Consider the following 15,997-nt stretch of genomic DNA (forward strand, 5'->3'; position numbering starts at 1 on the left):
AGATGATGAACTGATCTGTTAACAAGAAAGGAATTTCTCTTGTATTTCACTACTGGATTACTTGTGTGTTTGAAGATTAATTTATTAATGTCAAATAGAAACATATCTTTTTTTTTTTTTTTTTTTTTTTTGAGACTGAGTTTCGCTCTTGTTACCCAGGCTGGAGTGCAATGGCGCGATCTCGGCTCACCGCAACCTCCGCCTCCTGGGTTCAGGCAATTCTCCTGCCTCAGCCTCCTGAGTAGCTGGGATTACAGGCACGAGCCACCATGCCAAGCTAATTTTTTGTATTTTTAGTAGAGACGGGTTTTCACCATGTTGACCAGGATGGTCTCGATCTCTCAACCTCGTGATCCACCCGCCTCGGCCTCCCAAAGTGCTGGGATTACAGGCTTGAGCCACCGCGCCCGGCCAGAAACATATCTTTTATTTAGTTAGTTTAGTTTTGTTTTTTTGAGGTGGAATCTCGCTCTGTTGCCCAGGCTGGAGTGCAGTGGCATGATCTCTGCTCACTGTAACCTCTGCCTCCTGGGTTCAAGTGATTCTCCTGCCTCAGCCTCCTGAGTAGCTGGGATTACAGGTGCACACCACCATGCCCAGCTAATATTACGGATTTTTAGTAGAGATGGAGTTTCACTATGTTGACCAGGCTAGTCTCAAACTCCTGACCTCAGGTGATCCACCTGCCTTGGCCTCCCAAAGTGCTAGGATTACAGGCATGAGCCACCTCGCCTGGCCAGAAACATACATATTTTTAAACCACTTGAGTTTCTACTATGTGCCTGGAACTGTGCTAGACATGGGGTATTAAGATGGTATAGAAAACAGACATGGTCCCTGCCTTCGTGGAGCCTGTAGGCTAGTGAGAGAGTAACAGGGGTCCCTTATATAACCTAGGAGAAGTAAAGAAGGCTTATCTGGTTGAAAAGTCCTCCAAACAAAGGCAAAGCATGAGAAAACACTGAGGAGCTTGGCTTGTTTGGGAAAATAAAAGGCCAGTAGAACTGGAGTGTAGTAAACAAGGATAGCAGTAGCAGATGAGGCTGAAGAAATGGTCAGGGGCTAGTTAATGCAAGGCCTTATAAAACATGTCCCAAACTGTGTTTTGAGGCTCCCTGGGGTGTACCAGCAAACTCACCAGGACACATTGGATATTTTTAAAATTTGAGAGAAACACAGCGACATCTGTCGAACATCATGGGAACTACTACCTTGAGCTGGTTTCCATCTTAAATCCAGCTACATTCCTTTGGATGTGTTTTTTCCTCCTTGCTGTGATAAAACAAGACCTACGGGAAAATCAGCGTGGAGCAAGAGATGAGGATGGCTGTGTCCAATACGATTCTAAGGTTTCAGAAGTTATGGAGTGCCCAAAAGGCACTAAGTTGTTAGTACATGAATATTTATTGTTTGGATTTAACTACTTAGTAGATCAAAATGTTAGCTATTTCTTTTGGCCTGAGTGGGCCTTGAAAAAAACTGCTGAGACACTAAAGGCACCTTGAACCATGAAAATGTAGAGTGTTTACTGTTAAGGAGTTTTGGGTTTTGCCCCAAGGATTATAGGATGCTATGGAAGGGTATGCATGTATGTATTTACTTGACAGGGTCTCACTCTGTCACCTAGGCTGGAATGCAGTGATGTGATCTTGGCTCACTGCATGCAACTTCTGCCTCCTGAATTTAAGCCATTCTCCTGCCTCAGCCTCCCGAGTAGCTAGAATTACAGGTGACCACCACCATGCCTGGCTAATTTTTGTGTTTTTAGTAGAAACAGGTTTTGCTATGTTGCTCAGGCTGGTCTAGAGCTCCTGGACTCAAGTGATCTGCCTGCCCTGTCTCCCAAAGAACTGAGATTACAGGCATAAGCCACCATGTCTGGCCTGGAAAGTTTTGTTTTGTTTTTGTTGTTGTTGTTGTTGTTGTTTTAGACGGAGCCTCACACTGTCGCGCGGGCTTGAGTGCAGTGGTGCTATCTTGGCTCACTGCAACCTCCGCCTCCGGGTTCAAGTGATTCTCCTGCCTCAGCCTTCCAAATAGCTGGGATTACAGGCACCTGCCACCACGCCCAGCTATTTTTTTTGTATTTTTTTAGTAGAGATGGGTTTTCACTGTGTTGGCCAGGATGGTCTCTAACTCCTGACCTCGTGATCCGCCTGCCTTGGCCTCCCCAAGTACTGGGATTATAGGCATGAGCCACTGTGCCCAGCTGGAAAGCTTTTTTAAAAGAGGAGAGTACTGTGGAGGCTTTAATATTTTCTAGTAAAACAATATTTTAAAAATCTAGATATTTTACCTAAAGTGATTTTTTGCTTTCACTTACTTGTTCAGTTATCACATGTCTTACTTAGGCTTGAATTTCAAAACTCTAATTAAAGGCTGTAATGTTTTCCTCCCTAAGAGACAAGTTTGCCCCATGGCTAGTTAGAGACCAATCAAGAATGGAAGCAGAGGTGACTTAACTGGCTTTTAAAGTGTTTCTGTTTCCACAAACTCCCTACAAAAGGGTGAGGGGCTGTGGGAAGGACTCACTACTTTTCTAATGTTCCTAGGATCACTTAAAGTTGGAAAAGATGGAACAGACTTCCTAGGTAGATGAGGCCTATAAGGCTGTCTTCTTTCGAAGGTGCTTGACATTTTTACCCTCTCAAATAATTTTTGTTTTTGTTTTTTAAAGGCAGGGTCTTCTTCTGTTGTCCAGGCTCGAATGCAGTGGTGTGATTATACCTCACTGCAGCCTTGATCTCCTAGGTTCAAGTAATCCTCCCAACTCAGCCTCCCCAGTAGTTGGGACTGCAGGTACATGCCACCACCATGCCTGGCTAATTTTTAATTTTTTGTGGAGACATGGTCTCACTGTGTTGCCCTAGCTGGTCTCAAACTCCTAGTCTCAAGTGATCCTCCCACCTTGGGTCCCAAAGTGCTGCGATTGCAGATGTGAGCCACTTTGCCTGGCCCTTCTCACATGGGTTTGAAATATTATAGCAGAGATTGCTGGGACCACCAATGTCCATTCTTCCATTGCATTTTAGTAAAAGAATATCAGTCCCCAGTTTATTTGGAGCTTATGTCCCCAGCTAAAAGACTGAATTTTCCATCCCCTCTGATGAGATATGGCTATGTGACTAATTCTACCAGTATCAAGTCAGTTTCCCAGAAGGCTGCCTAAAAGAAGCTAACTCAGCTGGCAGGTGTGTTCTCTCTGCCTTTCTGTCCTTCCTTCTTTTGGCTTGGGCACAGACTTGCTGGTTAGAGGGCCATCAGCCCTCTTGGACCATGAGGTGATCTTGAGAATGAATGCCAGTTGCTAGGATAACGGAGCAGAAAGAGAGAGGAAAGCCTGGATCTTGGATGATTATAGAGCCACCATGCCAGTCCTAGATGGCCTTCCTGTGGACTTTAATGTGAAAGGGAATTTTTTTTTTTTTTTGCTATTAATCATGCCACATTATTTTTAATTACATATAAAGGTCTAACATGTCACCCAGGGACCATTTTACCCACTGCTCTGTTTGGCTGCCAGTCTTTTGTCTCTTTCTTCAGCAATGGTGAGGCGGATACCCTTTCCTTAGGGAAGAGAAATCCATGGTTTGTTGACCTTGCCAATAACAAAAGTGTTGGAGAGTTGAGTTGTAAAGCTGTTGCCATTGTCATCTTTCATGTGAACCACGTGAAAAGATCCAGGGTTCCTCTCTCTGTTGGTGATCACACCAATTCTTCCCAGGTTAGCACCTCTAGTCACCATGCACAAGTTACCAGTGTTGAACTTGATGAAATTGGTAATCTTGCCAGTCTCCAAATCAATCTGAATGGTGTCATTCAACTTGATGAGGGGATCAGGGTAGCGGTTGGTGTGGGCATCATGAGTCACCAGACGAGGGATTCCTTTTGTGCCCACAAAGATTTTTTCTCATTTTGCACAACTTGTACTTGGCCTCCTCAGGTGTAATATGATGTACAGCAAAGCAACCCTTGGTGTCATAGAACAGATGGAAATTCTCTTGAGTCTTGTCAATGCTGGTAACATCCATGAATCCAGCAGGATAGGTTATATCACTTCGGACCTTGCCATGGATCTTAATGAACTGCTGCACGGAAATCTTCTTTACACTTGATCTTAGCCAAAAGGCCGAGAAGGAAATCTTCTTTACTTCATCTCCTGTCAGGGCACACTTAAGTCCGTTCCACAGGAAAATGATGAGGGGGAGACACTCTCTCTCAACTTGTGAGGACTGGTGGATGGACAAGGAGCAAACACACCAGTTTTTGCTCCAGCATCCAATGCTTTGGAGCTGCTGCCTTCTTCAGATGCTTCTTGGGACCATGAGCCATGGCTGTGTTAGTCAAGGAAAGAGGACCTCCATCTTCTGGTGCGTGTCTTTTTTTTTTTTTTTTGAGACAGTTTTGCTCTTGTTGCCCAGGCTGGAGTGCAGTGGTGCAATCTCAGCTCACTGCAACCTTTGTCTCCCAGGTTCAAGTGGTTCTGTCTCAGTTTCCCGAGTAGCTGGATTACAGGCATGTGCCACCCTGCCTAGTGGAGACAGGGTTTCACCATGTTGGTCAAGCTGGTCTCGGACTCCTGACCTCAGGTGATCCACCTGCCTCGGCCTCCCAAAGTACTGGGATTATAGGCATGAGCCATTGTGCCGAGCTGGAAAATTTCTTTATTTTTATTTTTTTTACTCCTTGCAAAACTTACAGTCTATGAAAGAGAAATTTCTGTCTCATTCAAGACACTGTTACTTGACTTCAACTACTCTTTGTTTTATATAAGCAGCTCTGTCTTAATAGTTGTGATATGGCTCACGCCTGTAATCCCAGCACTTTGGGAAGCTGAGATGGGCAGATCACAAGGTCAAGAGATCAAGACCATCCTGGCCAACATGGTAAAACCCCTGTCTCTACTAAAAAATATAAAAATTAGCTGGGCGTGGTGGCACACGCCTGTAGTCCCAGCTACTCGGGAAGCTGAGGCAGGAGAATCACTTGAACCCAGGAGGCGGAGGTTGCAGTGAGCCGGGATTGTGCCACTGCACTTCAGCCTGGCAACAGAGTAAGACTCCGTCTCAAAAAAAAAAAAGTTGTTACATATGATTAACTGAAATAAGGTTCCAGCCATTGAGCGCTCTGTCCAGGGTGGAGACTGACACCTGAACAGATGATTTATTTAGTATCGAAGGATTTTTTTTTTTCTTTGGGCACTATTTCAGCCCCAAATTTATTCTCAATGTTTTTAGCCCAGGTCCTTCTTTGGCATTACTTAGGCAGTTTAGCAGAGTAAATTTTTTTCTCTCTTTCCCACCCCCATTTACATATATCCTGACCATAGAAATAATTTCTCAATATATCAATTTTATAATCCATACTCAGTAACAGTAATTCTATAGCAATCTTGAACCAGAAATGTGGAATTATAAATTGTCATGATGATAGGAAAGGTGGATAGAGAGAGATGTGTAATATTTATGAACCTTTCAGTATAATGTGGAAAGTGAAAAAGGAAAAGTAAGAACAGCTAATGTAATCTCAAAGTGAGCACATTCAATTCTAACAAGGTAGATGTTGTTATTTCCATTTTTACAGATGAAGAAACAGGCTCAGAGAGTTAAGTAACTTGTCCATAAAATAAATGTCCATTAAAAATTTAAACTTAAGATTGTTGGTTCTAAAGCCTATGATCTTTTTAATGTGTTACTCGTGTTTGTAAAAATATATTGAAAGATTTTTGTCATTAATTTTGACCCCTCTGTAGAGGGCTACAGAGATTATTCATGAGAATAAGATGTTGATTTCCTCAGCTGGTCGATTGGTGCACTTCCCAAATCTTATCCTGAGAGGCCCACCAGGGAACAGGAAGTGATAGTATCCTGGAGCTGGAGGGGATCAAAGACAGGAAAGAGCATATTTTATGTGGTACTGTGTGAAATCAGTTCTGTTTTCTCTTAGTCCACCCAAATTCAGAATGTGTCATAGGTAAGGTCTTTTAATAGGAGTGCTGATAACGAAGCCTCTATAGGAATGACATTTTAAGACCATTTATGCATGAGAAAAAAGGAGAAACCTATTCCCTCACCTAAAACATGCCAAAATGGCAATTGATCTGTTCTTATGCTGCTGATAAAGCCATACCTGAGACTGGGTAATTTATAAAGGAGAGACGTTTAATTGACTCACCGTTCCACATGGCTGGGGAGGCCTCACAATCATGGCTGAAGGCAAATGAGGAGCCAAGTGATGCCTTAGGACATGGTCGCGGGCAAGAGAGCTTGTGCAGGGGAACTCCCTTTATAAAACCATCAGATTTCATGACACTTATTCACTAAGTATGGGGGGAACCACTCCCCATGATTCAGTTGTCTCCACCTGGCCCTGCCTTTGACACATGGGCATTACTACAATTCAAGATAAGATTTGGATGGGGACACAGCCAAACCATGGCAGCAATCAGGTGTTGGTCCAGTGTTTACTATGAAAAACAGACATTTGCTCTGAATCATGGAGTACTTGACATTGTATTGTATTTCCTCAGAAAGGAAGTATCTTTTCCCAAAATGCATTATTCTTTTATTTGATTTTTTTTCCATAATGCATTTTTATCTCTGAAAGAATAATTTCAGTCCTAGAGATAGTTTTCACCTGAAACACACAGGCCACTGTTGAATTCCTGAGGTGTTTATATTAACATCCATGTTTACTGATTGTAGTATAAATATTCAATATGTAATATTTTTTAAAACAGGGTCTTGCTGTCTTGCCCAGGCTGGATTGAAACTCCCGGGCTCAAGTGATCCTTTTGCCTCAGCCTCCCGAGTAGCTGAGACTATAGCCAAGTCACTCTGCTCAGCTTCAATATTATTATTGTTGTTATTTTAATGAAGAACATTCTGCTATCTTCTAGGCTGTGGCAGTTCGTATTATTTAAAAATTTCTGGCCGGGCACAGTGGCTGACACCCATAATCCCAGCACTTTGGGAGGCTGAGGTGGGTGGATCACTTGAGGTTAGGAGTTTGAGACCAGCCTGGCTAACATGGTGAAACCTGTCTCTACTAAAAATACAAAAATTAGCTGGGCATGGTGGCCTGAGCCTGTAATCTTAGCTACTTGGGAGGCTGTGGCAGGAGAATTGCTTGAACTCAGGAGGCAGAGGTTGCAGTGAGCTGAGATGGTACCACTGCACTCCAGCCTAGGCAACAGGGTGTTCTTAGTAAATATTTGAATCTTTTAAAATTAGAAAATAAACGTAATATTTTTATGAGATTGATATAATCCGTATCACTAAACCATATCCTTCCAGTCTAACTGAAACTTTGTACCCTTTGATCATCATCTCCCCTATCCCTATTCCCTTCACCCACCCATCCCACCTCTGGTCATTTTTTAATCTGTTTTTATGAGATCCGCTTTTTTAGATTCTACATGTAAATGAGATCACACAATATTTGTCTTTCTGTGTCTGGCTTATTTTACTTAACATAATGTCCTCCAGGTTCATCTATATTGTTGCAAATGACAGAATTTCCTTCTTTTTTGAGGCTAAATAGTTCTTTTATGTATGTACACACCACATTTGATTTATCCACTCATTTGTTGGTAGACGTTTAGGTTGGCTTCCATGTCTATATGGCTATTGTGAATAATGCTGAAATGAACATGGAAGTGCAGATACATCTTCAACATACTGATTTCAACTCTACTGGGTATATACCCAGAAGTGGGATTGCTGGATAATAAGATATTTCTATTTTTATTTTTTTGAGGAACCTCCATATAGCCCTTCTAACAGGTGTGAGGTAATATCTCATGGTTTTATTTGCATTTCCCTATGCTTAGAGACGTTGAGTATTTTGCCCATTTATTAATTGGGTTATTTGTTTTCTTGTTATTGAATTGAGTTCCTTATATATTTTGGATATTAGCTCCCCCCCCCCTTTTTTTTTAAAAAAAAAGTTGCGGGGTAATTTTTTTTTTTTTTTTTTTTTTTTTGAGACAGAGTCTCATTCTGCCACCCAGGCTTGAGTGCAGTGATGCAATATCAGGTTACTGCAACTTCCACCTCCCTTCAAGAGATTCTCCTGCCTTAGCCTCCCATGCAGCTGGATTACAGATACATGCCACTATGCCAGGCTGATTATATATATATATATATTATTGCATTTTAGGTTTTGGGATACATGTGAAGAACATGCAAGATTATTGCATAGGTACACACATGGCAGTGTGATTTGCTGCCTTCCTCCCCTTCACCTATATCTGGCATTTCTCCCCCTGCTGTTTCTCCTCAATTCCCCACCCCTGCTGTCCCTCCCCTATTTCCCCCAAACAGACCCCAGTGTGTAGTGCTTCCGTCCCTGTGTCCATGTGTTCTCATTGTTCAACACCTGCCTATGAGTTGAGAACATGCAGTGTTTGATTTTCTGCTCTTGTGTCAGTTTGCTGAGAATGATGGTTTCCAGGTTCATCCAGGTCCCTACAAAGGACACAAACTCATTGTTTTTGATGGCTGTATAATATTCCATGGTGTATATGTGCCACATTTTTCCTGTCCAGTCTATCGTCAGTGGGCATTTGGGTTGGTTCCAGGTCTTTGCTATTGTAAACTGTGCTGCAGTGAACATTTGTGTGCATGTGTCCTTATAGTAGAACAATTTATCAATTTATAATCCTTTGGATATATACTCAGTAATGGGATTGTTGGATCAAATGGAATTTCTATTTCTAGGTCCTTGAGGAATCGCCACACTGTCTTCCACAATGGTTGAACTAATTTACACTCCCACTGACAGTGTAAAAGTGTTCCTGTTTCTCCACATCCTCTCCAGCATCTGTTGTCTCCAGATTTTTTAATGATTGCCATTCTGACTGGCGTGAGATGGTATCTCAATGTAGTTTTGATTTGCATTTATTTAATGACCAGTGATGATGAGCATTTTTTCATATGTTTGTTGGCCTCCTGTATGTCTTCTTTTGTAAAGTGTCTGTTCATATTCTTTGCCCACTTTTGAATGGGCTTTGTTTTTTTCTTATAAATCTGTTTTAGTTCTTTGTAAATTCTGGATATCAGCCCTTTGTCAGATGGATAAACTGCAAATTTTTTTTCCCATTCTGTTGGTTGCCAATTCACTCTAATGACTGTTTCTTTTGCTGTGCAGAAGCTGTGGACTTTGATTAGGTCCCATTTGTCTATTTTGGCTTTTGTTGCCAATGTTTTTGGTGTTTTGGTCATGAAATCACTGTCTACGCCTATGTCCTGAATTGTTTTGCCTAGATTTTCTTCTAGGGTTTTTATGGTGTTAGGTCTTATGTTTAAGTCTTTAATCCATCTGGAGTTAATTTTAGTGTAAGGTGTCAGGAAGGCGTCCAGTTTCCGCTTTCTGCACATGGCTCTCCAGTTTTCCTAACACCATTTATTAAACAGGGAATCCTTTCCCCATTGCTTGTTTTTGTCAGGTTTGTCAAAGATCAGATGGTTGTAGATATGTTGTGTTGCCTCCGAGGCCTCTATTCTGTTCCATTGGTCTATATCTCTGGTTTAGTACCAGTACCATGCTGTTTTGATTACTGTAGCCTTGTAGTATAGTTTGAAGTCAGGTAGTGTGATGCCTCCCACTTTGTTCTTTTTGCTTAGAATTGACTTGGCTATGCGGGCTGTCTTTTGGTTCCATAGGAAGTTTAAGGTGGTTTTTTTCCAGTTCTGTGAAGAAGGTCATTGGTAGCTTGATGGGGATAGCATTGAATCTGTAAATTACTTTGGGCAGTATGGCCATTTTCATGATATTAAATCTTCCTAACCATGAACATGGAATGTTTTTCCATCTGTTTGTGTCCTCTCTTATTTTGTTGAGCAGTGGCTTGTAGTTCTCCTGAAGAGGTCCTTTACATTCCTTGTTAGTTGTATTCCTAGGTATTTTATTCTCTTTGTAGCAATTGCGAATGGCAGTTCATTCTTGATTTGGTTCTTTTTAAGTCTGTTATTGGTGTATAGGAATGCTTGTGATTTTTGCACATTGATTTTGTATCCTGAGACTTTGCTGAAGTTGCTTATCAGTTTTAGGAGATTTTGGGCTGAGACCATGGGGTCTTCTAGATATACAGTCATGTCCTCTGCAAATAGAGACAATTTGACTTCCTCCTTTCCTATTTGAATACCCTTTATTTCTTTTTCTTGCCTGATTGCTCTGGCTAGAACTTCTGGTACTATATTGAATAGGAGTGGTGAGAGAGGGCATCCTTGTCTACTGCCAGATTTCAAAGGGAATGCTTCCAGTTTTTACTCATTCAGTATGATGTTGGCTGTTGGTTTGTCATAAATAGCTTTTATTATTTTGAGATACGTTTCTTCAGTACCTAGTTTATTGAGGGTTTTTAGCATAAAGGGCTGTTGAATTTTGTCAAAGGCTTTCTCTGCATCACTTGAGATAATCATGTGGTTTTTGTCTTTGGTTCTGTTTGTGTGGTGAATTACGTTTATAGATTTGTGTATGTTGAACCAGCCTTGCATCCCCGGGATGAGTCCTACTTGATCATGGTGGATAAGCTTTTTGATGTGCTGTTGCAATCGGCTTGCCAGTATTTTATTGAAGATTTTTGCATCTATGTTCATAATGGATATTGGCCTGAAGTTTTCTTTTCTTGTTGAGTCTCTGCTGGGTTTTGGTATCAGGATGATGTTTGTCTCATAAAATGATTTGGGAAGGATTCCCTCTTTTTGGATTATTTGGAATAGTTTCAGAAGGAATGGTACTAGCAGCTCCTCTTTGTATGTCAGGTAGAATTCAGCTGTGAACCCATCTGGACCTGGCCTTTTTTTGGGTGGTAGGCTCTTAATTGCTGCCTCAACTTCAGACCTTGTTATTGGCCTATTCAGGGTTTCGACCTCTTCCTGGTTTAGGCTTGGGAAGAGGCAAGTGTCCAGGAATTTGTCCATTTCTTCCAGGTTTACTAGTTTATGTGCATAGAGTTTGTAATAATCTCTGATGATGGTTTGAATTTCTGTGGAATCTGTGGTGATATCCCCTTTATCGTTTTTTATTGCATCTATTTGATTATTCTCTCTTTTCTTTTTTATTAATCTGGCTAGTGGTATGTCTATTTTGTTAATCTTTTCGAAAAGCCAGCTCCTGGATTTATCGATTTTTTTGAAGAGTTTTTTTTATGTCTCTATCTCCTTCAGTTCTGCTCTGATCTTAGTTATTTGTTGTCTTCTGCTAGGTTTTGAGTTTTTTTTAATCTTGCTCCTCTAGCTCTTTCAATTTTGATGATAGGGTGTCGATTTTAGATCTCTCTTTGCTTCTCATGTGGCATTTATTGCTGTATATTTTCCTCTAGAGACTGCTTTAAATGTGTCCTAGAGATTCTGGTATGTTGGGTCTTTGTTCTCATTGGTTTCAAAGAACAGTTTATTTCTGCCTTCATTTCATTGTTTATCCAGTCAACATTCAAGAGCCAGTTGTTCAGTTTCCATGAAGCTGTGCGGTTCTGAGTTAGTTTCTGAATTCTGAGTTCTAACTTGATTGCACTGTGGTCTGAGAGACTGTTTGTTATGATTTCCATTCTTTTGCATTTGCTGAGGAGTGATTTACTTCCAATTATGTGGTCAATTTTAGAGTAGGTGTGATGTGGTGCTGAGACGAATGTATATTCTGTGGATTTAGGGTGGAGAGTTCTGTAAATGTCTATTAGGTTTGCTTGTTCCAGGTTTGAGTTGAAGTCCTGGATATCCTTGTTAATATTCTGTCTGGTCGATCTGTATAATATTGACAATGGGGTGTTAAAGTCTCCCACTATTATTGTGTGGGAGTCTAAGTCTCTTTGTAAGTCATTAAGAACTTGCCTTGTGTATCTGGGTGCTCCTGTATTGGGTGCATATATATTTAGGATTATTAGCTCTTCTTGATGCATTGATCCTTTTACCATTATGTAATGTCCTTCTTTGTCTCTTTTGATCTTTGTTGCTTTAAAGTCTATTTTATCAGAGACGAGAATTGCAACTCCTGCTTTTTTTTGCTCTCCATTTGCTTGGTAAATCTTCCTCCATCCCTTTATTTTGAGCCTCTGTGTATCCTTGCATGTGAGATGGGTTTCCTGGATACAGCACACCGATGGGTTTTGGCTTTTTATCCAATTTGCCAGTCTGTGTCTTTTGATTGGGGCATTTAGTCCATTTACATTTAGGGTTAATATTTTGTGTGAATTTGATCCTGCCATTTTGATGCTAGCTGGCTGTTTTGCCCGTTAGTTGATGCAGATTCTTCATTGTGTTGATGCTCTTTACCATTTGGTATGTTTTGGAGCGGCTAGTACTGGTTGTTCCTTTCTATGTGTAGAGCCTCTTTCTGGAGCTCTTGTAAACCAGGCCTGGTGGTGATGAAATCTCTGAGTACTTGCTTGTTCGCAAAGGATTTTATTTTTCCTTCACTTACGAAGCTTAGTTTGGCTGGATATGAAATTCTGGGTTGAATGTTCTTTTCTTTAAGGATTTTGTGTATTGGCCCCCACTCTCTTCTGGCTTGTAGGGTTTCTGCTGAGAGGTCTGCTGTGAGTCTGATGGGCTTCCCTTTGTGGGTAACCCAACCTTTCTCTCTGGCTGCCCTTAGCATTTTCTCCTTCATTTCAACCCTGGCGAATCTGACGATTATGTGCCTTGGGGTTGCTCTTCATGAGGAATATCTTTGTGGTGTTCTCTGTATTTCCTGGACTTGAATATTGGCCTGCCTTGCTAGGTTGGGGAAGTTTTCCTGGATAATATCCTGAAGAGTATTTTCCAGCTTGGATTCATTCTCTTTGTCACATTCAGGTACACCTATCAAACGTAGATTAGGTCTTTTCACATAGTCCCACATTTCTTGGAGACTTTGTTCATTCCTTTTTACCCTTTTTTCTCTAATCTCACCTCGTTTTATTTCATTGAGTTGATCTTCGACCTCTGATATTCTTTCTTCTGCTTGGTCAATTTGGCTGTTGAAACTTGTGTATGCTTCGCGAAGTTCTTGTGTTGTGTTTTTCACCTCCATCAATTCACTTATATTCCTAAGTTGTCCATTCTCGTTAGCATTTTGTCAAAAATTTTTTTCAAGGTTCTTCATTTCTTTGCATTGGGTTAGAACATGTTCTTTTAGCTCACAGAGGTTTCTTATTACCCACCTTCTGAAGCCTGATGCTATCGTTTCATCACACATATTCTCCATCCAGCCTTGTTCCCTTGCTGGTGAGGAGTTGTGATCCCTTGTAGGAGGAGTGGTGTTCTGGTTTCGGGTGTTTTCATCCTTTTTGCGCTGTTTTTTTCCCCATCTTTGTGGATTTATCCACCTGTCATCTTTGTAGTTGTAGACTTTCAGATTGGGTCTCTGAGTGGACGTCCAGTTTGTTGATGATGAAGTTATTTCTTTTTCTTAGTTTTCCTTCTAACAGTCTGGGCCCTCTGCTGTAGGACTGCTGAGGTCCACTCCAGGCCTGCTTGCCTGGGGATCACCTGCAGCAGCTGCAGAACAGTAAGGGTTGCCACCAGTTTCTTCTGCTGCTATCTTTGTCCCAGAAGTATACCTGCCAAATGTCAGTCTGATCTATCCTTTATGAGGTGACTCTTTGGATATACGGGGGTCAGGGAGCTGCTTCAGGAGACAGTCTGTCCTTTATAGGAGCTCAAGTGCTGAGCTGTGAGCTTATTGCTCATTCAGAGCTGCTGAGCAGGTACGTTTAGGTCTGCTGCAGGAGCACTCATAAACCCCTTTTTTTCCCAGGTGTTCTGTCCCAGGGAGTTAGGGCTTTATTTATGAGTTTCCTATTGTGCTGCTGCCTTTTTTTCAGGGCTGCCCTGCCCAGCAAGGAGGCAGCCTCGTCACTGTCTGCCTGTGGGGACTTTGCTGAGCTGCTGTGGGCTCTGCCCAGCTGCCGTGTGAACTTCCCTGCAGTCCTGTTTATATGGGTGTAGTTAGAACTGCCTCAGCAATGGTGGCCCACCTCTGTAATGGCGGGTTCTCTCTGTAATGGCAGGTTGCCTTGGCAACGGTGGGCTGCCTCAGCAATGGCGGACTACCTTCATAGTGTTGGAGTGTCTCGGTAGTGATGGATGCCCCTCCCTCACAGAGCTGGACCTTCCCAGGCTCAGCTGTGCTTGCTGTGAAACTCTCAACCCAGAGCGTTTCCAATTGCTGTTTTTTTTGTGTGTTTGTGGGTGGGACCAGCTGAGTCTGATCATCTGGCTCCCTGCCTCAGAGCCTTTGTTTTTTAGTTGAATGGTCAACTCTCTCGCAGGTGTTCCAGTCATATGTTGAAAAGGCGCCAGGATCTGTGTGGTTTCTCATTTGGCAACTGACTGCGTAGGCTGAAACAGTGGCACTGAGATTCGTGGCACTTTTTTTGCCTGGGAATCTCCTGGCCTGGCTCCCTGTTTCAGTCCCCTTTTTAGTCAGATGAATGGGTGACTCTGCCTTCCCGGGGCTCCAATCGCCAGCTAAGAGGGCACCCGGACCAGTGTATTTTGTATGGAGAACCACCGTGCTGGGGCGCCGGCAAAGCAGCAGCTCAGGCCAAAGCAGCCCCGCGGGCCAAACCAGCCATGCTGGCCACCCATGGGGCTCCTCTGCCTGGGAATCTCCTGGTCTGTGGGCAATAAAAATCCATCTGGAAATGCGGCGTCCGCTCACCCTCTGCGCTTTCACTGGGAGCTGCAATCCTGAGCTGTTCCTAGTTAGCCATCTTCCTTCTAAGTCAATTTTTTATATTTTTAGTAAAGACTGGGTTTCACCACATTGAACAGGCTGGTCTTGAACTCCTGACCTCAAGTGATGCGCCTGCCTCAGCTTCCCAAAGTGTTGGGATTACAGGCGTGAGCCACCAGGCCTGGTCTAGCCCCTTTATAAATGTATGGTTTGAAAATACTTTTTCCAAGTTGTATTATCTCTGCACTCTTCTTAAAAGTTTCCTTTGCAGGCTGGGTGCGGTAGCTCACGCCTGTAATCCCAGCACTTTGGGAGGCTGAGGCAGGCAGCTCACGAGATCAGGAGATTGAGAGCATCCTGGCCAACAGGGTCAAACCTCATCTCTACTAAAATACAAAAAATTAGCTGGGCGGAGGGACCTGTAATCCCAGCTACTTGGGAGGCTGAGGCAGGGGAATTGCTTGAACCCTGGAGGCAGAGGTTATAGTGAGTTGAGATTGTGCCACTGCACTCCAACCTGGGGACAGACTGAGACTCCGTCTCAAAAAAAAAAAAAAAGTTTCCTTTGCTATACAGAAACTTTTTAGTTTAATATAAACCACTTGTCTATTTTTGCTTTTGTTGCTTGTCCTTTTGCAGTCCTATTCAAGAAATCATTGCCCAGACCAATGTGGTGGAGCTTTTCCTCTGCTTTTTTTATTTTTATTTTTTGAGACTGAGTTTCGCTTATTACCCAGGCTGGAGTGCAATGGCATGATCTCAGCTCACTGCAACCTCCACCTCCTGGGTTCAGGCAATTCTCCTACCTCAGTCTCCTGAGTAGCTGGGATTACAGGCACGTGCCACCATGCCCAGCTATTTTTTTGTATTTTTATTAGAGACGGGGTTTCACCATGTTGACCAGGATGTCCTCGATCTCTTGAACTCGTGATCCACCTGCCTCAGCCTCCCAAAGTGCTGGGATTACAGGCTTTTTTCTAGTAGTTTTACAGTTTCAGGTCTTATGTTTAAGTCTTTCATCCATCTTGAGTGTTTTTTTTTTTTTTTTTGAGACAGGGTTTCACTGTTGTCTGGGCTGGAGTACAGTGGCAGAATCACAGCTCACTGCATCTTGAACCTCCAAGATTAAAGCAAGCCTCCTGCCTCAGCCCCCCCAAGTATCTGGAATTACAGGTATGCACCACCACACCTGGCTAATTTTTGTATAAGAATGTTTGAATTAGAGATGGTTTTGACATGTTGCCTAGGCTAGTTTCAAACTCCTGGGCTCAAGCAATCCACCCACCTTGACCTCCCAAAGTGCTAGGATTACAGGTGTGAGCCACTGCACCTGGCTTTG

The 15,997-nt window shown here is 42.5% G+C and overlaps 1 long non-coding RNA gene and 1 pseudogene across 3 annotated transcripts in view; one reads left to right on the forward strand and one right to left on the reverse strand.

Moving 5' to 3' along the window:
- The window catches only part of LOC104650758 (uncharacterized), a 60,319-nt gene that overhangs the window by 8,041 nt on the left and 36,281 nt on the right, over window positions 1-15,997 (forward strand). For all 3 annotated transcript variants that reach the window (XR_012516226.1, XR_012516227.1, XR_012516228.1), the window contains exon 2: window positions 15,715-15,831. This is a non-coding gene — a long non-coding RNA (uncharacterized LOC104650758). The remainder of the gene's footprint in view (window positions 1-15,714; window positions 15,832-15,997) is intronic.
- LOC101052958 (small ribosomal subunit protein eS4, X isoform-like) lies at window positions 3,497-4,466 on the reverse strand (annotated as a pseudogene).

The sequence above is a fragment of the Saimiri boliviensis genome, chromosome 2 (assembly GCF_048565385.1).
Source record: "Saimiri boliviensis isolate mSaiBol1 chromosome 2, mSaiBol1.pri, whole genome shotgun sequence".
NCBI lineage: Eukaryota > Metazoa > Chordata > Mammalia > Primates > Cebidae > Saimiri > Saimiri boliviensis.